Source organism: Anser cygnoides, chromosome 3, assembly GCF_040182565.1.
Source record: "Anser cygnoides isolate HZ-2024a breed goose chromosome 3, Taihu_goose_T2T_genome, whole genome shotgun sequence".
Classification (NCBI taxonomy): Eukaryota; Metazoa; Chordata; class Aves; order Anseriformes; family Anatidae; genus Anser; species Anser cygnoides.
The window spans coordinates 7,991,377-8,015,174 of record NC_089875.1 but is presented as its reverse complement, the minus strand read 5'-3'; the positions used below and the strand labels follow the sequence as shown (position 1 = coordinate 8,015,174).

At 39.7% G+C, this 23,798-nt stretch overlaps 2 long non-coding RNA genes across 2 annotated transcripts in view; one reads left to right on the top strand and one right to left on the bottom strand.

Annotated features, from left to right (window-relative positions):
- The window catches only part of LOC106036626 (uncharacterized), a 505,620-nt gene that overhangs the window by 304,530 nt on the left and 177,292 nt on the right, over positions 1–23,798 (top strand). The window lies entirely within an intron of this gene.
- Positions 5,912–10,894, bottom strand: LOC106036627 (uncharacterized). The gene is made up of 3 exons (XR_001207484.3): positions 10,287–10,894; positions 8,589–8,623; positions 5,912–6,731 (listed from the first exon to the last, which is right to left on the bottom strand). It is a non-coding gene; the product is annotated as an uncharacterized lncRNA (long non-coding RNA).

Here is a 23,798-nt window from a genome sequence, read left to right as displayed (position 1 = left end):
GTGATTAAATAAGAGGGAAAGCAGTAAAAAAGAGGAAGCATAATGATGGTAACATGTAGGTCAGTTACAATTTAATTGTCATTGCACTTCATTGCTAACATATCAATTCTCTGCTGCTTAGCTGAGCAGAAAACAACAACTTACCATGTACAGTGGGCCCACGACTGCTCGTCAAACCCCCACGTACATCACCTGCTTTCGACGACTTCCTTAACAGCCACATGAAGTCTTCCTGCTTTAATAGGATAATCTTGCTGGAAGCTCCCGCTGGCTGTGTCCTCCCTGTGCTCAATGCATCAGTGATCAGTAAATTTACTTCGCATTCTGCATAGATGCTAAAATTAGGTTGTTTGCATTACAACTTTCAATACTCCTTGAACAAGAAACACCTGCTTGCAGATTTATATTGTTTTATTTAATGGTTTAAAATAACAATAGCTTTACAGTGGCAATACCCTGATGTACTGTACTGGAGGAGCACAACGGCTGATCATTTTTCTTACTTATCCAATTTATACTGTATCTCCTTGCCATATAAGGTATGGCTTCGTTAACATTAATTGCAGCTTTAGAAACTCCATGGAAGTATTTATTCCTGCCAACTTTTTCCACCATTTTATATTTCTAGCAGTACTAAGGAAAACTGTAAGGAGGAGCGGGGGGTGGGAGGGGTCATCTTTTTTTTTTCAGTCTGGATAATTCAGAGAGATCTTATAGGAATGTTGGCTTTGGCACCTTTTTTAAAATATTAACTCTAAATAATTGTCTGTCTGGCACACTTATACTGATCTATAGTAAAGACTTAACAGAGTACATAACAGAACTATTAATTCAGGTGCCTAAGGTGAAACTTTATGCCCAGCTCTGCAGAGCTGATCTTACATAGAATAGAACACTGTTCCCATTTGGAAAAAAATATAATTTGGGGAGAGAAACCTGGCAACAGCTTGGGAATTTCAGGAGAGACTGGGAAAAATATCTTTTCTAAACCTCATTTCTTGGAAAATTGTGGTAGAGAGAATTCATTGAAAAGCATCAAATCCAATTGTGGACTCATTTCTACCCTTCAAAGGTAAGGGGAAACTTTCCATAAAGGTGGAAAGAGTGATCCAGCAAATATAGCCCATGCTTTTTGTGCAATGTAGAAGTTAGGCAGAAATGATGGCTTTATGTTAGAACAAGGGAATTCGGTACATGTTGGAGATAGTGTAAGGGAATGGATATGCCTTTGAACAAGAAATATAATTAACATTTAGCTGTTACTAGGCTGCGTGCTCAGATATTAAATTGTGTACCTGCTTTCTAATTCTCCACATTCACACTGCAATGTTAGATTGTATGTGTGGTGACATGCTCATGGGCAGGTTCTCATCACTGAGGTTCCCAATTCGCAGGGCTGTGGCGCTTCACCCCACAGCTGGTGGTGGTAGGGTAAAGCCTTGTAGCTACCGGACATTGAGCTCCTTTCTTGCAAATCTGCAGCTCTTTTGAGTTCTCTGTGACCTAAAACAATTGGAAAAACTCTTGTGAAAGGCTAAGTCCTGGAACCTAAGGGCATATTAGCTTGATGTCAGCATAGGGAAGACGAACATTTCTGCACTGAAACAGAAAATGAAGTTTAAAATGAGTTTTCTCTTCTATTTCATTAACATTAGTATTAAACTTCAGCTCATTATGGTTTACAAAATTATGGGTCTTGTAAAGTTTGACAGCTTCCACCCGGTTACAGACCCACTAGTCTTCCAGCCAGAAGATCACATGCTTGTATTACTTTTAATTTTATTTATTTTGAGAAGCATCAGATGAATCCTTACTAGGTTTTCTGTCTCTGAAAGAAAGGGAAACCTGTCTCTGTGAATGCCGCTAGGGCCAAACGCTAAGGTGGAGAATGAAGGGCTGGAGGAGACTTACTGCATCGTATGTCCCTGCTGCTTAACAAAGGGCAGCAAGCAGTGAGTTCTTCATATGCCTTCAGAAGGAGACCATCAGGAAAGTTCTGCCAGCTTTGTTGACACTTCTGTGCACGCCTTGCTCCAGAAACTATTAAAGCTCCTGATGTCTTTCTCACTTGTCCTTACTGGCAAGTGCCATGAATTACAGGTGATCTTCTGAGTTGTGCTGTTGAACTGGACATGACATTGAAATGGAACTTCCAGTTTTAACTGCTGACCTAAAAACTTTGGCCTGGCTAGGAGTACTAAGAAAGTTCATGAGAGCTGGGGCTTCTGTGCCAATAATAGAAGATAGCTGTGTTATGTAGTAAAGTTCATCAACCCACAGAATCATCCAGGTTGGAAGAGACATCCAAGATCACCGAGTCCAACCTGTGACCTAACACTAACAAGTCCTCCACTAAACTATGTCGCTAAGCCGTGCAGTCTGTTTCCGTGGCTTTGCTGGATTAGCTAGCTGTGCTCTGCATTTTGGGCATTCTCTATGAAGCAACCCTTAACTAACAGAATTTAGGATTTGCTTATTTGTAAATAAAAGCTCTAAGATTTACTCCTTTCATCTGCAGTTTCAAATATGGAAATCTAATACCTGACTTGATATGTGATGGGTTCATCTGATAGCTGTGTACATAATTGGTACAACCGCAATTGTTATATACAACCAAATTTAGCTATAAAAAGCCATGAATATAGGTACATGCATCCAAATATTAAATACTAGTTTTTGTTTTGAAAGAGGGTACACTTTCTGGAGGGGGTTGGGGAACAGACAAAAAAACAAGACTTTTCATGAAGAAAACCCCACCACGTGTCATAGAGCTGTGGGAGCAAAGAGTGCCAAAACACAAACTGTGTGATTGCTGTGGGTGTATCTCTGCAGTCTTCTTTTATGCAGTCCAAAATATTTCATCTGTTTTAACCTATCTAGAAATGTTACCCAAAAGAATATCTGAATTTTCAAAATGAAAGCAGCTTAAGAAAGTAGATTTGGGGCTTATTTCAAAATTCATGAGTCAGTGGAGATCCTTCCAGTAAGTTAAAATGGTATCGAATGAGCTGCCCTCCCAGGAGGACATGGCTGAAAGGTGTCCTCAGGACAAATTTCTCACTGGGGTCCATTTCCAGATCCCTTACAAGTTGCTGGTTTGAGCAGGTGCAAGAGCACAACTTTTTTTTGTGTGTTTTGTGTTTTTTTTTTTTTCTTCTGAATCTCTTTGTACTGATCTCTTTGGGCCATCCTTTGGCAGCTGCAGGTGCCTGCAGGGTGGGAAATGGCACGTCGGTTGTACTTCACATGAGTACCTATTGTAGGTCTAGTCCTTGGCTGCTTGGGAGCCCTGGGACTGATTCCTCTGGATGCGTCATCTCACCCCAAAAAAGGTTACAGTCCCTTTGCACTAGCCGTTAGGAGCAAGATCGGCTTTCATAGGTAATAGGCCTCTCCCTGTGAAATAATTTAATAGCAAGTGCACTCCTCTATGCACCTGAGAGCTCCAGGAGGCTTTCTGCCTTCCAGCAGCAGAATGTCTCCTATAGCTCCCTGTGGTGCTATATGTCTCCACAATCCACACCCTCGCTCAGCATGACCAGCACCTAATAGGCACCGTAGAGCCCCATTGAAATAGCATGTATTAGTGGCTTTAGAGTAAACTGCTTGCAAAAATCAGCCTAGATAAAATACCCAGATGTTTATGGTCAAAAGGTGTATTGGGAGCCAGTGAGGCAGCAAAGGCCTATTTGGAGTATGTGTTTCAAGGCTTAACAAGATTAACGTCTGCACGTACAAGTCTGTAAGGGACCAATTGAATATTGCTCTTTCCATACCTGTTTGTTTTGGCTAGTTAAAAGGTAAGTTTTGATTCCTTCTCAGTAGTGTGAAACAAGTGTAGTTGGGGTTCCACTTGTCTGATGCAACCAGAAGCCTAGCAAAGGGATTCATTGCTTTGGGGGGGAATGGATTTGGTTCCATCTCTGGAATACCACACAACTACAACACAAATACAACACTTCTAGGGTTACCTGGTTTGCTCTTACTACTGTTATCCTAGTGATGTGACAAGCCCACTGCCCAGTTACCCAATGACCACAGTCACAGATGAGAAGAAAATCTAGCAACAGCAAAAGAAATCCACAATGTTTTTCCTGGCTCTCATTGTGATAGCAGTGCTTGGCCTGTATGGGAACAAAAGGAATAGAGATGCAGTTTGCTTTTTTCATTAAAAAAAAAAAAAAAAAAGAGCATGGCAGCCCAGCTGTACAGTGGTGTGGCAAGTTGTGCTTTTTCCAAAGCCCCCTTCTCTCTGCTCACCAGCTAGTATCTGTAATAGTGTTATCCCCTTTGAGTGTTGGATGATTTCAACCCTCTTTCTCGCACAATACAAAAATGCAGAGCACAACCTTTTGGCTTTGGGGCAGCAGTTGAGCTCCCAGGTTGAGCTCTGGGGAAACAGACCCCTTCCTGCTGGCTGAAAGGGTCCAGCCTAACATTTTGGTTTTTTTTAGGTACCTGACTTACGTTTTATTTTCATTTACAAATTGATTCTGTAAAACATAGCTGGCAATTTCTTTTGCACACTCTGATTTTTATCTCCTGCAAAGTCCCATAGTAAGCATAAACATCTCTGTCCAGCGTCACAAAACACCAGGGCCATGGTGCTCTGTGTGCCTGTTGCCCTTGTCCTGGAGCAGGGATGGGTCCCACTTTTGCCACCTGGGGCACAGGTAGGGCACGTGCTTCTGTAACCACTGCGGCTGGTGCTGTTCTGTGTCTCTGACATAATTTTAGGTGGCTTATTAGACTTATGATTGATGACAGACAAAAGAGGATATACAGCTACTCACTGACATTCATGCTTGCCTTTTAAATATCATACTCTGTGACTTCAGATCTCTATTTTACACTCAAGTGCTCTAAGCCCCACATTAGTGCATCTCTTCCTCCTCCGAATTAACGTATTCCTTTAAATGCACTCATATTTCAGCGGTGGGTCTTTAAAGCAAATTGTGCATTATTTGCCTTTTTTTTCCCTTCCTACATTCCTTACTTCTTGGTCCAATATTAACAATCCTCTCCACTGTGACTAAATTGTAAATATTCTCCTTGCCATTATGTCAGACCCCAGCTATTTCTTTATTTTTTTCCTCCTTATTAAATTATGTTTACCTGAATACATCAGGTTCATTTCACCTAGGCAGGATGTCCCATTAAGCATGACAAGCAGAAGGTTGTGAGATTAATGCCCTTCTTGAGCCTGAATTAGTGTGTCAGCATCTTTTCAGACCTGGGACCACAGAACATAGGAAGCATGCCATAATGGACCTTAGCCTTTAACTGAACTGCTCTAATATTATTCCTATAACAAGACTACTTTTAAAGAGGCTCATTATTGGCTTCATTAGATATGTTACTTGCATCAGTGGCTGTAGTTACTCGTATAATATGGAAGAGGTTAACATAGCGTATTTTTTATGTATTATATGGCATATAGCTTGAAGTAGCCAAAAGGTTTATGGCGATGTAATTGGTAGTTAGTGTGAAATTTGTAAGACAAATAGACAATACCTAGGGTAACCCCTATAATCCTCTCCTTTCAGTTTTTTACAGCCACCAAAGGGCCTCATTAAAACAGCAGTCAGCACCTTAGTGAAAAGATACAGTGCTTATAGTGCCCAAATGTGACAGAAAATCTGCATTTTGTAAATCTGACACCTTTGATAGATTATACAGTGTGAAGCCATTGCTTCTAAGCATTATGATAACGCTTAAGGTTCTCTTCTGAATCCAACCGTGCTATATTCACTGGATATAACAATGTGAAAAAGAGCTGGTTGAATAAAATAAAGCATGTGAGATGGAGAGGAGCCTTTTTTTTCCTTTGATGCAAAGCTCATCTCATGCAATGGGACTAACAGCTATAGTTGGTATTTCTGGATCTCCTTGTACTTAGGGATACGTACCTGTAAATATTGACAAAATAACTGCTTAATATACAAATGCCAAAAGAAACTCAGCCTACATCTACCAGTTTATATGGCTGCTGTAAGGAAAGATGGTGTAGAAAGCTGATAGTGTTAAGATTTATTTATTTTTTCCTCATTTAAAGGCACAATTTTGCTTTCACTTAAACTTGTGTAAACCGAAGTGGATTTCAGTGCTCTTCGGGAGTCCAAGTGACAAAAGGACTCCTGTGAACCTGTTGCCGTGCCCTGGCTTACATTGAGTGGAACGTGCACGTATAACTACAAGGAGAACCTGCCCCAGCGAGTGTATTCTTCTTTCAGCTTGCTTATAACAGCAACAAAACAAAAATGAATGCTGTAATGCAGGCTCTGAGTACTGTGGCAGGTGTGTGAAAGCTCACTTTTTGCTCAATAAGCTGTACCTAGGTGTGTTGGTTACTTACAAATGTATTTGGTAGAGTGAACTACTTGAAACTGAGCAAACACGAGTCGCCGTGGCTGATTAGTTTACAACTATTTGCTCTAATCGCAAAAGGCAACCTCAAACAGCCAGAGGTCCAGAGCAGTAATTATTATCTTCCTCTCTGCTTAAAAGATGGGCTTGAGCATTTGGAGCTGCAAAAATTTTAAGAACTTGTCAAAAATAAAATGAAAACAATTGCTTAGCTCCCATTGCCTGCTTTGCCATAGAGGAAGTTCTTGTGTGGCTTTTGCTCACGGGGATGGGATGTAGGTTATGATGTTTGCTTGGGCTCCAGATGTGACAGCTGTTTACCTCTTCATCCGGTAATTGAAAGATTTCCTTTCATATTAGAGCTGCTGTAGACAAATAGAGGAGTAAAAGTCATATTTGGTTCCCTGGCAAAAAATACAACACTGATAATTCCTGAAGAGGTATTTCTACCTTAGTGCTTTGATCATTTCAGAAAATGTACTGCTCTCTGTAGTGAAAACAGGAATGCAAAAACAAAAAGGGAGGAGGGGTTACGTGTGTGAAGCCTTTTCATTCCCTTTTGCATCAGGTTTTGTTCCTGGTTAGGAAATACCTCCTGTTTCAAGGTACAGGGTCTATCCCTGTCAGTAACAGGGACTGAATAACATTGTCAAAGTGCTCAGTGATTACAGGGAGCTTCATTTTGATTTCTCATAAAAAAAAAAATTAAAAAAATATGTAAAACTCTTCAAGAAGTAAACCTGTTGAGTTGTTTTCTGAGCAAGAATTTCCACAACTTGAAATTTAAGTGCAATTGCGTTTGAGTCCCTTAGTGAAATAGGAAATACCTGGAGTTACAGTGGGGATTATGTGCTGCCTTAACTATTCTATTAGGTAATGTGGGAAACTTCAACATTTATTTGTAGCTTTAAAATTAAAAATTATTGGCAATATTAAAAGTACCCAATTTTCTAATGCCCGTTAAAAAAAAAAAAAAAAGATTCACTGCATTACATTGATACCCAGAGGTGTTTTTTCTTCAATATCCTTATTCTGAATGAGCGTATTTCTGTGTTGTTGCTGTATTCCCAGGTTTGTTATCAGAACTCCTCACTTGGCCTTTGGAAGCACAGAGTTAAAAAGCAGGAGGGTGGAAGCTCTCTCCCCAGGATGGTGATGGGGAACTTGTATCTTTTGCTGCAGTGGGTTTCCTGAAGTGTCATCACCAAAGAAGTGACTCCTCTGAATCACATTCCTCGTTTCCAAGTTGTCTAGAAATAGTTCTTCTTGTAAATAATATAGTTATTAAAATGCATGCCGAAGAAAATCCCCGGAGAGTGACAAAAGCCTCTCTTGACATTTGGCCATCCGGCGGACTAGGTGTGGGCAGGGTCCTGGGCTGGAGGGAACATTGCGTGTAGGTCTGGGGGGCAGCTGGGTGGTTGCTGCCCCCCCCCCACTCAGCCGCACGGCTCTTCCCTATTAAACTGTGGCTTAATTGTACAACTGACCATGCTATTGGTTCAAAAATGAAAGTCAGGATCCCCTCATATCCTTGTGAATTGTGCTCGCTGATCTAGAGCAGGAAGCAAGTGGGTGTGCCGGTCTTTCTTGTGGAGGGCAGTAGTGAAGGTCCTTCTGTAACCTTGCAGGAAGGTGCTCAGCAGCACCTAACAGCAAACTAGCTCAGTCCACACATACCAGGAGCAATTTGGCCATAAACAGAAAAACAGGGGCTTGCTTAGGGGTAGATAGCATTGAAATCTGGACCAGCGAAAAGCTTTTCAAATTAACTTTTTACCAAAGTCTAGATTTTGGTCAATACAATGGCCTGCACTGCAAAAGGAGCATTTCTGAGTATCATGTCTGGGTTTTTAATTCAGTGGATTATTCACATCTGTTAGGTGAGAATTACAGAGTGCTGAAATAATGTATTCTTGTGTTTTAGATCTATCACTGCCAAGGGCTACTGAATAGTAAGTATCAACATCTGTGTTACTCCTTTGAGTTTTCTGACTAAATGTGTCTAAACATTTCAGCTGCTATTGGAAATAAAAATAAAAGTAGTTTCAAGCCGGTTTGATGTAGGATTTCACCAAACCGTGCTAACAGCAAACATTAGTTAAGGGACTGTATGTGCAATTAGCCCTAACTAATGTTAACCTAGTGTTGTGATTTGTATTATTGAAAGGACATCAGGCTCTTGAAACTGTAAATAATGGAGTAAATATAAATAAAGGTACCTGTATTTTGACAGTGATGTTCCACCTCTGGTCCCCTGCATACACAAAAATCATTCAAATGCCTTTTCTTTCTCAGACAAAAATATTCATTAAAAACATTTCACTGTGCTGCCTTTTAATATAGCGCGGGCATTCAACCTGCGCAGGAAGCTCCCTGGAACCACACAAATACTGTGTAATTATCTTGTGGCTCCCCGCTGGCTGCTGCATATTCCAAGCACAAAGTGAGCAGCACATTTCTAGAGCCTGACTTCTGTCTTCATTGTCCCTGCTTGGAATATGAAGCTCCACTTCATTATAGCAGACCTGATCAAACTTGATAGATTTAGCCATTATTCTTGACTGTGTCAACTTTCAACAGCTTTTTTTTTTTTTTTCTTGGGCTCTTTTGTTTTGCCACCCAGGGAATGCATCTTATTTCTAGGCGCTCTGCCTCGCTCTCTCTCTCTCTCTCTCTCTCTCTCTCACTGTCTACACCACACACCCCCCAACAAACCAGGGTTTCAGCAAATAATGCTTCTTGTGCATCATGTGATTCAAGGAAAATAAGGCTTGCAATTTTTTTCTCAATTGTCCTTTATGGTTTTTATTGACTATTTTTTTTTCAGTTTGTTTCTATAAAAATATATATATATACTGCAATATTGACATACGATACAGAAAAGCTTTGAAAATCCTTATTTTCTGTTAGTGGTGCAATAAATTTAGCATTGAGGATTTTTTGTCTGTTTTATGACAACTTTCAAGTAGCACTTCAGAGTTCATATTTTCAAGGATGATTCAGACAAATGTATCTTATCAAATTTTATAAATCATTACTTTGTTTATTTAACCTAGAGACATATCACCACATTTTCTTTGCAAAAGACATTAGATCATTCTTTGGGCAAATACAGATGTTAATACGACTGGTTTACCATAACAGATTGCTTTGTAGTTTTTGAGAGTTGCTATGCAACAATAGGGAAGTATAGAGCAGCTCTAACAGATTTTTAAAGTACTGGGTGAAATACAGAGCATTTTCATAGCTAACCTAACACAGATCCCTTAAATTTCTCACATATTGGTTAACTCATTTTGTGGCAATTTGCTCCCAAATTTGTAAGACTTAAAGGGTCAACCCATTTTTACTGTCCTTAATGAACATGATGAATACAGCGGTGAAGCTTTTCAAGCTTTATATTTAATCTACTGTATTTGTTATATTGACATGTACATTTTACAGGCATAATAAATGTGGAAAACCACTTTATAATTAATTTGGCTTATTAAATACCAGTTCTAAATTGTTAAAACTTTAGAAAGAGATTAGGCTTCTTTCCTTTTGTTTCTCTTTTGGTTGCAGATTAAAAGGTAAAGGATGTCTTATTTCTAGCAAGTTTACTGAGAGATTCTTATTGAGGTATATTGTTTAGCAGCATTTAAATACTGTTAGGAATTGGTATGACTTAAATTTAGTGTTATGCTTTTTAAATTAAAAAATCATTATTTTTTAGAGTGGCATTTTCAGTCTCACCAAAAGCTTCTCGGCATCTTAAAATGTAAATTGCAGAGAAGCAACACAAAGGATAAAGAGAAGATTTTGAAGGCAATCACAGTGATCACTTAATTCAGTCTCTGCATATCCACTTGGCATAAGGTAATTAGAGTGCCACATTGCTGTAAAGACAGAAAGCTTAGGGTACCATTCTGACTCACCCAGACGATAATACATGATTAGAAGTCAGTGACAGATCACAACTGCTGAATGACCCACCAAGGTCTTATCAAGGGCAAATCGCATAATTAGCATGCACTTCGCTGGCAGAGGAGTACAGTGCTATTGTTCTGGCACAATCAAATTAGCCCAGCCAATGAGGTCACTGTTCCGTGACCTTAAAGACATTTCGTGTTTTTTATTTTTCTACCATATAAAAAAATAAAACAGGGGAGGGGGGAAAACACTTTAAACTGAGCTGAAGTTCTTCTTATGGACACTGCGAATAGCTGTTACAAAGGCATTTTTGGAGTACGCTGTGCTGACTCCTTAGTTCATCATGTATGGAATAAAGGAGTCGGCTAATGCAGTCTGACCCTGGGGGACACATATGTAATGGAGCCACTTTGACAGAAATTCAAGCATCTAGCCAGGCCTGGAACTCATTTGCCCTGAATGCATCCACAGCATCGCGCATGTAGCGGGGGAGGGGGAGCCTTCATGCAAACACAAAATCTTTCCTTCATTATGATAATTAGCACAATTATCTTGATTTGCTCATTTTATCTGTATTTTCCCCAAGGTTTGGCCATTTTGTTTGTCTCCCCAGCGCTCCTCCTGAATGGGGCTCTCAGCTGAGAGCAGGAGCCATTGGGGATGGTAGACACCACTGATGCTTCAGGCATGTCATCCGCGGGCCGCAGCCGTCCCCAGCGCAGTGCTGCAGCATCATATCATTAGCACAAACGCACACAAAGAGCTATCCCTTTCTTCCCCTGGAAGGCCTGTTCTGGCTTTCCAAATTATAGAGCATTCACCAGGCTCGTGAAGAACTGGAACCTCCCTGTTCCCAGCACGGTTCTCCAAAGCACTCGGACTCGTGAATTCTTATTTTTGTAGTTAAATTTGGAACCGGTAGCACAAACTTTTTTCCTTTGTTCTCTAAACAGGAATACAGTTCTGAATTGATCTCCACGCTTGTTAATATGCATGGTATATAGGAAGGCCACCGTAACTTTTAAGAAAAGTGAGAACATGGACTTTATTTGTATTCTCTTCTGGCAGCCTGCACATATTTGGGCTGCGTATCCCCACCTCTGCTGGATAATTGGATCAAAAAGGTCTATAATGAGTTGTCACTGTCATGTCTGCACCTCTGTCACTGCTTCTCTTTACTTTTTTTCCTCTTTTTTTTTTTTTTCTTTTTTAAGACTGGGTTATGTTAACTGAGTAGAGGAACTCTAAAATCTTTATATTTTGTGAATTTAAAGGCGAGCTTTCATGTTCATTCAAAAGGAAACGAAAGCACAATACTCAAATAGTTCCCTTCTTTTCGTGGGTTTGGTCCTTGGTCTTTCAGGCAGGAGTGGTGTTACGTGTGGTATTTGTGCATGACAAGACTCTTTTCAGTCCTCCTCCCTGCTTAATACATCACTCCATAGGTACTACATCACTCCATATATTAATGCTGGTTTTGCCATCACCACAGGTGTCTCAACAAGCCATGGTGACATTACAGAGAGCTACAACCTTGTAGTTTAGGATGCAGCAGGAGAGGTGGTGAAGATGAGATCTATTTACTGCACCTTCCTCTGTTATAATTAGTCGTTGTGGGGAGAAAAGCAAGTACCAAGGGCTAAACTGATGCATGCTTAAATAATGTAATTCTCATGTCTGACTGCGTTCACCTTTGAGCCAGTTACATAATTCCAGGTATAACTCGGCTTCGCATGTTTACCGTGCCTGCTTTATGCTGCTGGTGCTGCAGTAGTCAGAGCTTTGTGGTCCTTCCCATTTCCCAAATACATTTTTATTGATAAATAAACAAAGGTTTTTCACTGCCGCATGATTTGTAGATAAAATGCAAGAATTCATTAGCGAAGGGAATTCAAATTAAAGATCAGTGATTCAGGGTCTTCCCTAAGAATTAATTCTGACAATACATTCCTTCTATTGTAAATACCCGGGCTGAGTCTGCAAAGTGTGCCATTGAAACTTTTCCTTGTCTGGCAGAAAGCTTATTTCTAAAGGTCTCGTTGATTGTGCAAACACAGGAACATTTTCTTTCCTTGAGAATTAATATTGACTGTGTATAGAACGACAGCAGTACTCCATCTATCCGCAAAATCATATAAACATATATAATTACTCTGAAAAATCTAATCTATTTCTGGATTCTCAGTCCATGTGATAACTTTTGTTTCACTGGATAAAATGATGAATTATATACAAAGAAGCAATTATGGTTGTTCTTGAATTGGAGATGGAAATATACACTTTGCATACGCAGACCTGCTCTTCCTTAAGGCCATTTATTTCTCCAATTTTAAAAATGTGTGTGTTTGTATATGGATGAGTGTTGGTGTGTGGATGGTTACCTGTCTGTGTATAAATAAAATGAAAAACTGTGTCTTTGTATATACTGCATGTGTAGAGGCATGTATAAGCATATAATAATTCATAGTCCCATAAGCTCTTGGTGGACATTCCTGCCTCAGTTATTCAGCCCCCACCATGAAAGTCCCCTAACAAACAGGATTAAAATTCACTCCTTTCAACCATCCTAGGCATTTATTCCTTCCTTTTCATTGAGCTACATTTGTCTGATTTAACAAGATAAGATTTGAGTGCTGATGCAGCCCGTTGTTAATGCAGCAGCCGCATCCACCATACCATCGACACTATGCATCAGAGGGATGCATAAATCAGGTATTCAAAAAAAATTAGATATGCAGCACACCAGTTTTATAGTCCCAGCCTCAGAAATTGAAATGGCCCAGATTAATGTATTATATCTTACACACTGTCCGAGTGAATCAACTTTAATATATTGAACAGATTCGCAGAACAAGACTTTGTTATCTAAGGAGCACTCGGAAGAAGGAATTGACCTGAGGATTTGATTTGGTTCAGGTAGTTCATGTTGTACAGCAGCATTTGAATAGTTTCACATAAAAATAAAATTTGTATCAGGAATATTCCACATCATTCTGGCCTTGCTCATATCGAAGCTTTGCGGTGGGGCAGTATTACAGAAACAATGTCCAGCAAAAAGATGATTTTAACCTTTGCTTCAGACATGTCAAAACAATGTAATGTAATTTTAATGCAAACTGCTGTTTCATAGCAGAGGCACTTCCACACACTGACTTTAACTAGTTTAGGTTTATGCTGAAAATGAAAAGCCCATTGAATTTCATATATGATGGAAACACCACAATTTACACCAGTCTGCTCCCAGAGTGCATGTTCTGTTTGAAGCCATGCAGTGAGACGATTTCTGCTCTATTCTCTATTGAAAACCCTCAGACCGGCTTTACCTGCATAATCAAGGACAGATGAATGTTAATGCTGGGGGGGCTGCTTGTTTTTTGAGTGACCACTACTGCTAGGGCAGAGTTTGGATGGGCGTTTGTTTATTGAAAACGCAACAAAAGCCTGACTGAGCAGGATGAGGTACAGCAAGGTGGTGGAGGTACGAGCTGAAAGGCTCTTGAAGTGTTTGGTTGATGCCTTTCTGGCTCCTTGTCTGGTTACTGGCTGGGAGCACAGCGCTTCTTCACACTTTCAATAATGAGTGATTGGAAAGTGCTTACACCTGTAATCGTGCTCTGCTAATTAGCACTGATGAGGAATTACATATTCTGAGTGTCCACTAGGTACCTTGAAGGGCACTGGACACATTTTTGAGGAATTTGTGCTCCTATGGATGCTAAAGATGCCCAGTAGGATTTAAAAATGTGTGGGTATCTAACTCTACTTGTAATCAGGAGTTAGGTGCTTCTCAGATATACAGTGTCTCTAAAATATGGCCAGAGAGGGTTAGAGAGGTTTAAGTCTGCCCTTTTAGAGCATTTTATGTTGACCTATTTGTGCTGTGTAAAAGATAGATGTTTAAACAGACAAAGGTAGACTGCAGCTGATCTAATACAGTTATCTAATAGCGGAGGCTGTGGAAACTTTCTTGCTGGATTGTGTGAGATCTGGAGCCAAAGCCTGGGTTAAGGAGATGAACATGTTTTTGTATTTCCCCATAAGAAAGTAATTAATAGCGCACGCAGAAGCCAAGTCTTGGCTGATCTTTAAGACTGGCCAGTGGATCAGGCTAACACAATGGTACTGGGAGCGCAAGAGGAGCTGTCCAGGATGCGTGAGGTGTATTTTGAGTCATCTGAATTTCTCTGAAGGTTTTTCTAGGCACTGGGCAGCTTTAACTTTTTTAAGCTTTGGCTAGAAGACACAACCCAATCTGAACTGATTTTCCAGTCTTAATTTTATTTTTCAGAGCCAATGTTATAATTTACAGTAACACGTAATAGGAAAGAAATTCTGATAAGTGTGTTGTCTTTTCTTAAATTTGAAGGTAGCATGCTAACAAATCAGGGTAGGTTCATATTCATTTTCAACATGCAACCCTCCCCACCTCTATTTCCACCCCAGCCACTTCATATAAATTATTGATTTTTCTTCTTTAAGCCTGGTCAAATTTTGTCTATCTATATTGATAAGAATGAAAGAGAGATATTATTATCAAATTAGCATTTATTGTATGTTACCAGAAAGGATGATTTTTTAAGGTAACCCGAGTGTCAAGCAGCCTTGAAGAGAAATCTTGGTTTATCAACAGATTCTCCATCCTCTTGTATATAAATAATTGTGTGTAATTAGCATTTAGTGCATACAAGAGTCCAGTGTTAGAATGCTGTAATTTTAAAGATATGACTATATTTATGCTTAATTTTGGAAGTGTTGGCTCTTTTGCTTAATGTGTTCCTCATGAGCATTGAGACTCCAGGCAAGCCATTTTCATCAAAGGTCTAAATGTGTGCTTAAATTCTGTAGTGAGTAGGGAAGACTTAAGCGTATACTTCAGTGTTTTGTTGTATTGATAGCAGTTTCATCCTGGCCTTTGTTATGCAAAGCTCTCCTACAAAACAGAGCTCTCTAAAATTTTCCTTCCTTTTCGTTAATTCATACTTTATTTTTCCTGCATGGAATCAGAAGTCATCAATTTTACAAAATCATATTATAAACTTGTAAACCAGTATGAGTGGAAATATCTGATCGCATTCATGCAACTGTTAAAGCATTCAGACAATTAGAAGAACATTTTAAACCCAAGTCACAGTTATTCCAATGCATTAAGTATAACTCTTTAATGTTGCAGAGTCTGTGTCTTCCATCTGTTCCATCAATTAAACCATACGTTGATCTATGAAGTTATTAGCATCAGCCAAAGTTCCAAATAGATCTGTTTTGCCACCAAAGGAAATCCAGCATTTAGCAGGAACAATAATGTAATTCCTTTTACAGACCCTCCCCTAACCATTTTTCGTATTTCTATAAACTTCCCTTTTATTACACAGCTAGGCTGGAGCATTGGGCACTCTAGAAAAGAGAATTAAAAGGTCGGGGTGGTGCTACGCTGCTTGTGCTGCTGCAAGAGAACCTGGATTTTTTGTGAATAAAGTAATCAGAGAAATAGTTGACAGAATTGATGTTCCTTTCTCCTGGTTGAACTGGTGAGTCTCCTCGGCTGTTCCTAGCTGTCATCACCAAACACAAGAGTGGCCTATGGAGACTGCTCGCAGCACAGGTTTCAGATAATTAAGAGAGTCTCATCTTAAAAGCGGTCCCATTTCTTGTGGGAAGAAATGATGGTTAAAATACTGCTGTCTTTAAATGAGTCTGAAGATCCTTTGGAAGTAGGTATTTCAGCTGCTGAGTGAGGAGCAAACTGATTTTTTGCTGTAGACAGCCAGCGAAGCCTGTGACATTCACTCTTGTTGGTTGCTGGGAACTCTGAGAGGCTGCGTGTAAGGGGGACGTGCTCACACTGTGTAACTGAGCCAGGTCTTGTTCTGGCATTGGAGGTTCGGTCTTGGGGTGCTGCAAGCTATGCATCAGACAGAGGCAGTCCCTGAGTTTTCTGGACCATAATCCTACTGGAGCTTTGTTCATCCATTTATCAAAGGCTATGTAAGAAATGTGGTCAATTATATTTTTACAGATGGGTTTTGCTCATTTAAAAGGCAACCTTTCTCAGTCAAGATGAAGTTCCTACCAGGTATCTCATTTAATTACAATTTGAGAACGATAGATACACTTGCAAGTAAGAAAAATGTGGCTGAGAAGATGCATCAGAATTGAAAGGAAGAGGGCCTTTTGACGAAGTAGGAGATGGCAGTAGTTTGCCATTGCCCATTTCACTCGCTAGGGCTCTTGTCAGTGTGGATGCGTCTACTGAGTCTTGGAGGCTACGGAGAGTTATGACAATAGACAGATCTCTGGCTGTAAGTAACGGAGCAGTTATTGGTGCTGGCACAGTCTTAGAAATTTCCTTTGACAATGGGCTTGATCTCCTTGTAATAGATTGATCTTTAACTGAGTGGCTTTCATCCAGGCACCCATTTCTTGTCGGGGCTAGGAAAGTGAGGGATTTCCAAGCCTAGGGAAAGGGATGTTGATAATAATACGGCAACTGTCCCATGCAGGGTTGTCAAACAAGATGGGTGACAAGGTTATCTTTGTTGGATCAGAAAGCAGAAATACACTGACAAAAAAGAGCATCAGAGTGCTTTGAGAACTTCTCAACAGGAAGAAGCAGAAGCATTAGTAAATAACCCTTTTCATGCTGTAGTGAATAAGTTGCCCCTTTTTTTCTTATTAAACACCTCTCCAAGTTGAGACTCTCTAAGTCTTTCACGATGAGCTTGTCCTCACCCATGCTTTTATCTTGGTTAGGTGTTTGTGTCTGAGACACATAAAATTTCATAAAATAAATCTATGGGTCAAATTTTCAAACCGCATTGGCTGCTTCTTTCCTCACAGCCTCCTTTATCAAAGTTTGGGATTTTTGTGTAAAGTTAGCTCTTGACCCTGTTGTGGTATTGGACTCCTGAAATCTCATTCTCTCTGCTTACTGTTGGAAAACTCCCTCTTTCTCTTTTCTTGTTGAGTTCTTCTCAAACACGATAGGCTTCCTAAGGTTCTAGTCCCAAAGCAGTCTAACTGGTCATGAGAGGATTCAGCTACCCACTCAATCATCCTTTTTTCTGTTGTAAAACTTGCGCCAGTTACTAGGGAACTTAGGGCACCCTCGGTTTCCAGCATATTACAAACTGGGGAAATACATCTTTGTATCTGTGATCACTGCAAGTAATAATCTTGATGTCACTTTCTTGGCTTTCATGTTCTGGGATGACAAAGGGAGTCAATCGTTCTCATTAGTTGTGGATACTTTTAATTTACAGCTGTGTGACAAACATATTACCAAAGGTAAGTGTCTTGTAAAATAACATTTGGTATGCATAACTAACTTCTCTTAGGAAGCAAAAGAGAAGCCTCAGTCTGTCACGCTGCTGTCACTTCCACACCTTAGACTTGAATCTAGCCTTTGCAGCTTTCTCTTCTCTTTTACATGGGAGACTGGCAGTCAGCAACTGGGACAAAAATGCTGGAGTTAGCAAGGGGTTAAAGAGTTCCATGTAGATGCCCTGTTCCTGGTACATAGCCCTGCAGCACACTGGTAGCAAAAGCTACGATGTGGGATAAGCAGATGAAGAGAAGCTACTGATGCCTGTGTTCTTTGAGTTAAAGGAAGGAGAGTTCAGTGATACCACTCTCAGAGGGCCTCATTTTTAAGAAATGTAAGGAAAATTTGGTTAGAATTAAACAACTATTTTCAGAATTGCTTTTATGAAACAAATAAGGCAATGGAAAGTATTTATTTTACTGATACCTTGATTAATATATCAATATATGAAGTAATTTGCAGTTCAAAGGAGTCTTGATTGTTCAAAGGTGCTCGTACAGATACTATCTTCATAAGGGATATACGCACACCAACTTTTCCTTAAATTTCAATTTCTTTGCTTTTAAAAAAAAAAGTCTGTGAACAAATGACTGTATGTGAGAGATCTTGATGAATTATGGTCTTTTCCAAGGTTTCCCTTTTCCTTGAAGAAAAAATCTTCCTTTGCAGCACTGCTCTATTTTCTTACTCCTTTTCATTCCCAGCAGTTTACTTGTCCATCTCATCCGAAATACTGCACTTGCCTCATGGATCAATTCATTTCCTCCTTATAGATATGCATTCTGGGCTGGATCAGTATTTCTGCATTTCTTGCCTTCCTTGGTTCCCAGATGAATTGCTGCTGACTCCTGGTAACAGCAGGATCCACAGAACTGGGATGCTATTGCAGTTGGCTTTGCATGGTCAGATTTTGTTTGGATGTAATGCACAATTTGAAATGTTTAAAAAAAAATAAAAAACAAACTTGTCACACTGTACTCTAACACTGTAACGCTGACCACGAAAGGGCAAGGCAGGGAGAAATAACCATAGTTTCATACTCCATTTCAAATTTTAGCCTTTCCTTCGTTCTCCCAACCCCTTTGTAATTACACTTAAAATGAAAAATGTGGAATGATATTCTGCATCTAAAACGTATGTAATTTATTTTATGCTCACTGTGTTGTTTGTTTGTTTGTTTTAATCTGTACTTTTAATTTCTTATACAGACTTTCATCACTTTATTTTTGAGAACATCACCAGTGGGGGGGGAGGGGGTGAACTTGCATATCAAGGCTAATTTCTTAAGTTCTTTATGACATTTTTTTATGACAACCAAAAAATTGGTTAATTGAATTAAAGTTTGACTGGGATTTATAGAGTGTCAGGGATGGCTGTTGCTGTTAGGTGAGTTGAATTCTTCTCCCTTACTTAGGATTCATACTGATGGAAACAAAAAATACACTGTGCTGCTAATGATAGTTTATGAGCTCAGATGGTAGGCAGAGAGAAAGTTAAATAACGTATTGCGTGGGTAAAGCATGACCCAGAACAGTGCGTTATTGTATTCTGTTCAAGAAGTTGTAAAGGTGGAGATGCCTACACACCTAGATCTGGTACAACTCTCACCACCTTCTCTCCCTCTCCCTCTCCCTCCCTCTCCCTCCCCTCTCTCCCTCTCCCTCTCCCTCTCCCTCTCCCTCTCCCTCTCCCTCTCCCTCTCCCTCTCCCTCTCCCTCTCCCTCTCCCTCTCCCTCTCCCTCTCCCTCCCTCTCCTCTCCCTCTCCCTCTCCCTCTCCTTGTTTAATCCAGTGGTGGTGTTTCAGGGGAGTCAATAAGGAGTTTTATACAACCTAGGCAGAAAAAGAGCTTTTTTTTTTTTTTTTTTTTTTTCCAGAGGGCACAATTTTGGGGGGGTTACTGGAGCAGACAGCTTGGTGACATTATTTTTGTGGTACACAAGCAGGTTAGCATACAAGGTCAGTGTTTGTGCACAGCTCTCGGCCAGCTGTCGAACACTTGCTAAAACTGGAACTGAAACTAGAGAGATTCATTGTCCTGGGATTTATGGTAAACAAAACTGTTTTTTGTTGTTATTGCTAAATTAGGAACCTAAATTGTGTTATTTCCTGTTCTTACATATTTCTTTATTTGTAATTTCTTCAAATGATAGTGTATAATGGGCGGGGTAAAGATCACCACTGCGTTACTTGGGTACTGTAAAGCCCTATCCAGCATCACAGCGTATCAGACTGCTGCTGCCTTTCTGAGACAGTAGTGGGTTTGTCAGATCAGCAAATCTGCAATCTACACATCCAAGGGATGTACACAGAAAGTACTGACCCGTAATGAAGTAGATTGTGTGTCTGATGGTAATTTCTTATAGCATTTTTCAGAATGAGGATAGCTGTGCTCAAGCATCTAACCTATCTATGATTTATTGGGTTTAGATGTATAATTTTAATTTTTACTCGTAGGTTGTTTTACATGCTACTGTTCTCTATGCTACGGTGCCTTTGCGGCTGGAACCCAAAGTAGGTGATGGAACTAGAGGTAGGAAGTCGTTCATCTGCTGTCCTGCTGCCAGGACTGAGGTCTGTCCTGTGCTCCATTTCACCTGTCAAAAGATACCTTCATTTGGAAGTTAGGGCTGTACCTAGGCTGGCAAATCTGAAAACAATTATCCAGTCCTTTAAGCGTTTGTCCATAATATACTGAATTTTGTACTGATACAGCCCCATTGGCTGTATGAGTGACAGGTATCCTTTTGAGTATAAACGTCCCTCAAAAATGTTTACAGCTGTTTAATCACTAAGAACACATCGAGGAAAAAATTATAACAACCTGTATATGTAGCTGTTACTAAACAAAATCTACTGATTTCCTTTTTTTCAAGACATATAGCAATTTGAACAAATAACATCATATTCTTAAGCAGTGTATCATTTTCATATTTTTCAGCTATGATGAGGTATGAGTTTAAGAAAAAAGAATAGGGGAAGAATGGTGATATGTCCAAGAAAATCATGACATTAATAACATGGAGTATGATCAAAAGAATACAAATGCCATCAAATAGGTACACTAGTGATTGGATTGGTGTGAGTGAAGTGAATATTTCAAGTCTTCCTATTTGCATGTCCTGTCACTTCGTGTTCAGAGATTTTGATAGTAAATAAAGCTGCAGTAAAATTTAATATGAATGTAAATCTGGATATGATATCCTTGCAGTGATTGCGAAAAACAAAGTTTTTAACATAGTGCCTTCCAAATGAATATTTCTAACCAAAGAGGTTTTGTGCACCAAATCTAGAATTTCATTAAGAGATAGCCATACCCTTAATATACTCAGTTTAGCACAGATCAATAATAATCATCTTCAAATTGATAAGTAGTAAAAATGTAAAGTTTATGGATAGTGAGCACCTGAAAAGAGTTTTTTGTCAAGTGTTAATGATAAACCTGCTGCATGTAAAAACTACAAAAGGACAGTGCCTCTTTAACAGGGACTACTATTTGTGCTCCGTGGAGCTTTGCAGTATTAGTAAAGCAGCATGAAAGAGTTGATTTTCATTTTATGTTGTGCTTGTGAGGCATTAACATGATGTTCTAACACTTGTAAATGAATACAGCTCTTGCCTAATCTGTCATTTTAATGCCTTATAGATTTTATTTCACTCTGTGTTGTACCAGATTCTCAATAATAATAATCAACTGCTTTGTTGTTCTCTTGCAGAAATTAAATTTCTGTAGTGAGTGTGCAACTAATAAAAGATGTTGCTTGAGGAAACAAAAAATAAATATGATGAATCATAAAAGTTGTATGTAGGGGGTTGCTCATATATGAAAGACAATTACCGAACCAGTGGTAAATTCATCTGATTCTCATATTGTCAACAGCTTAATAACTCTCACAAAGGGTTTAACCATAGTAGCTTTGTCTATATTGCTGTCTGTAATCACAAATGTGTATCCTCATAGACAGTGATGTATATAAAAGCTATATGTGTGTGTGTATACAGTATTTTAAAAGGCTGTTGACGTTGTTGTGCTGCATTCCTTTCTTAACCTGAGAAACTTTGCTGCTTTGCACTAACTCTGCCACTTGTGTAAGTCTAGCCACTCTCATGTTGTAGTTAACCACGGGGTGAAGCACCACGGGGAGGTGCTCGGGAAGGAGAGAAGCCGGGAAGTTCTCGGTGTGTTGGTAAAACACTGACCGGCACAAGGAGAGCCAGGATGCAGTGTTTCCAACAAGTGTCTAACAGACAGCCTGGGTTGGCCAAACACACATGTGTTCATTGTAGACATTTCTAAACATGATTTCTCAGAATATTATATGCAGGTTAGACTTTGGATTCACCCTGAAAAAGTGCAGACAGAGAAAAATAGGAGACAAAAAAGTTCTCATACAAATTCAGGACTCTGAGATGCTCCTCTTGGGTTTTGTTGGGATTTTCCTACTCTTTTGGAAAGAAAAAAAGAAAGAAAAAAAAAAAGTGGTTCCTCTAGTTCAGCGCAAGATAAACTGCTTGACTGTAGATAAGGGTATAAATCAGATCTTGGAATAAAATAGCTGTATTATCCGGTAAACTTTACTGACCGATACCCATGTTTTTCTCCGTGAGGGATCAGACACACAGGTGAAAGGCAACCATTCTATCAAATTCATGTTTTAAATCCCTTCTTTCTTAGTGTAAGTGAATGTCGTCAGAATAAGGCAACAGGGAACCAGGCCCTTTTTTACCTGCATGGTACGAGTGAGAAGTATCGCGTATCTCAGCAGCAGATAATCCCAGCTGGCTGGTGAGGGTTTCAGCAGGGCGTGGTATTTCTCAGCTGGATGGAGAAGAGGAAGGGCTGGGAGAAAGGCTGGGTTTGTCTTGTTCTTTTATGCATCCAGTTCAAGTGTTCAAGCAGAATTATGGCTTTGCAAGAAAAAAAAAAAAAAAGTATATATTATTGCATCATGAAGAACCTTCCTTCGTGGCTATATAAAATAATCCATAATTTTGTGTGTAAAAGCATGCACTTATCTTTTGGTGTTATCTGCTTCTAGTATAGCCTCATCTTTTGCCTCCTACTTGAGAATGTGGCTGCTAATTTTACTTTCAAGTTGTCAGAGTATTGTCATTTCTTCTGTTTGCTGAAGTATATGCAGAAGGGTACAGATAATCTTTTATAGGAGTGCAGGGGAGTTGGTAAGGACATTTAAGGCCCAATTCCTACAGCAGCTTTGCATCCAACAGTTCCCGTTAGGCATCAGAATGAAATAACTAACATTCCCGAGCAGCTGGAGTTCATTTTAGTAGGAACTGAGGGGATACCCATCACTTCTTAAAACCTTGTTTTTTTGTTTTTTTTTTTTTTTTTTCCCAGAAGGAATTTGAGCTCCCGTAAGTAACCAGCTACTAGGGATTGTGCAACTGTGGGGATCTGGGCTATCAGCATTGATTTTTACCTGAGATACTGCAGCAAGGAGGGTCAGCTGAGCAGAGAATCGTTCCAAGAACATTTATATTGCTATTGCCAATTTCTTCTTTTGAGCTGAATCCAACACTGTTGATGACGATGGGGCTGCCCAGGGGCAGAACTCCTTTCCATCCCATAATACAAAGTATGGACTTGTATACCTGAGTGACAACACCATGAACCCTTAGCCTGTCTCTTACCGATCCTAACAGCAACCCTCAAGATTTTATTTTATCCTGGTTCTTGATCAGCCTTTGCTAGGAATCACAGCTGGAAGAAAATCCAGTGGTTGTCTTTTCTCGTGGGAAAATTCAGTGGGCACCATATTGGGGGTGATTTAAAATTTGGATATGAACGGGGAAATAGTTTATAGAAGTTACATAAGGTTTATTTCACCGCTAAGTACATTATATGGTATTCTATTTATCTCTTTATGTTGGTACAAAGCTGGTGTTGCAGATAGGTATGCCTGCCAAAGGACAGGTTTAGGTCAAAGAACCTGAAGGAAGAAGCAAGAAAAAAAAATAAATGTGAGACTGTGAAATAACGGGAAACTTGTAATGTTATCACAGAAGGTATCTACTTCATAAAATAGGGCATGTCAGGCTGGCAGGGACCTCAGGAGGTCTTCAGTCCAACCTCCAAAGCAAAATCTGCTGCTGGATCAGGCCAGGTTGATCAGGGTCTTACCCTGTCGGGTCTTGAGAGCCTCCAAGGATGGAGACTGCTCAGCCTTCCTGGGCAAACG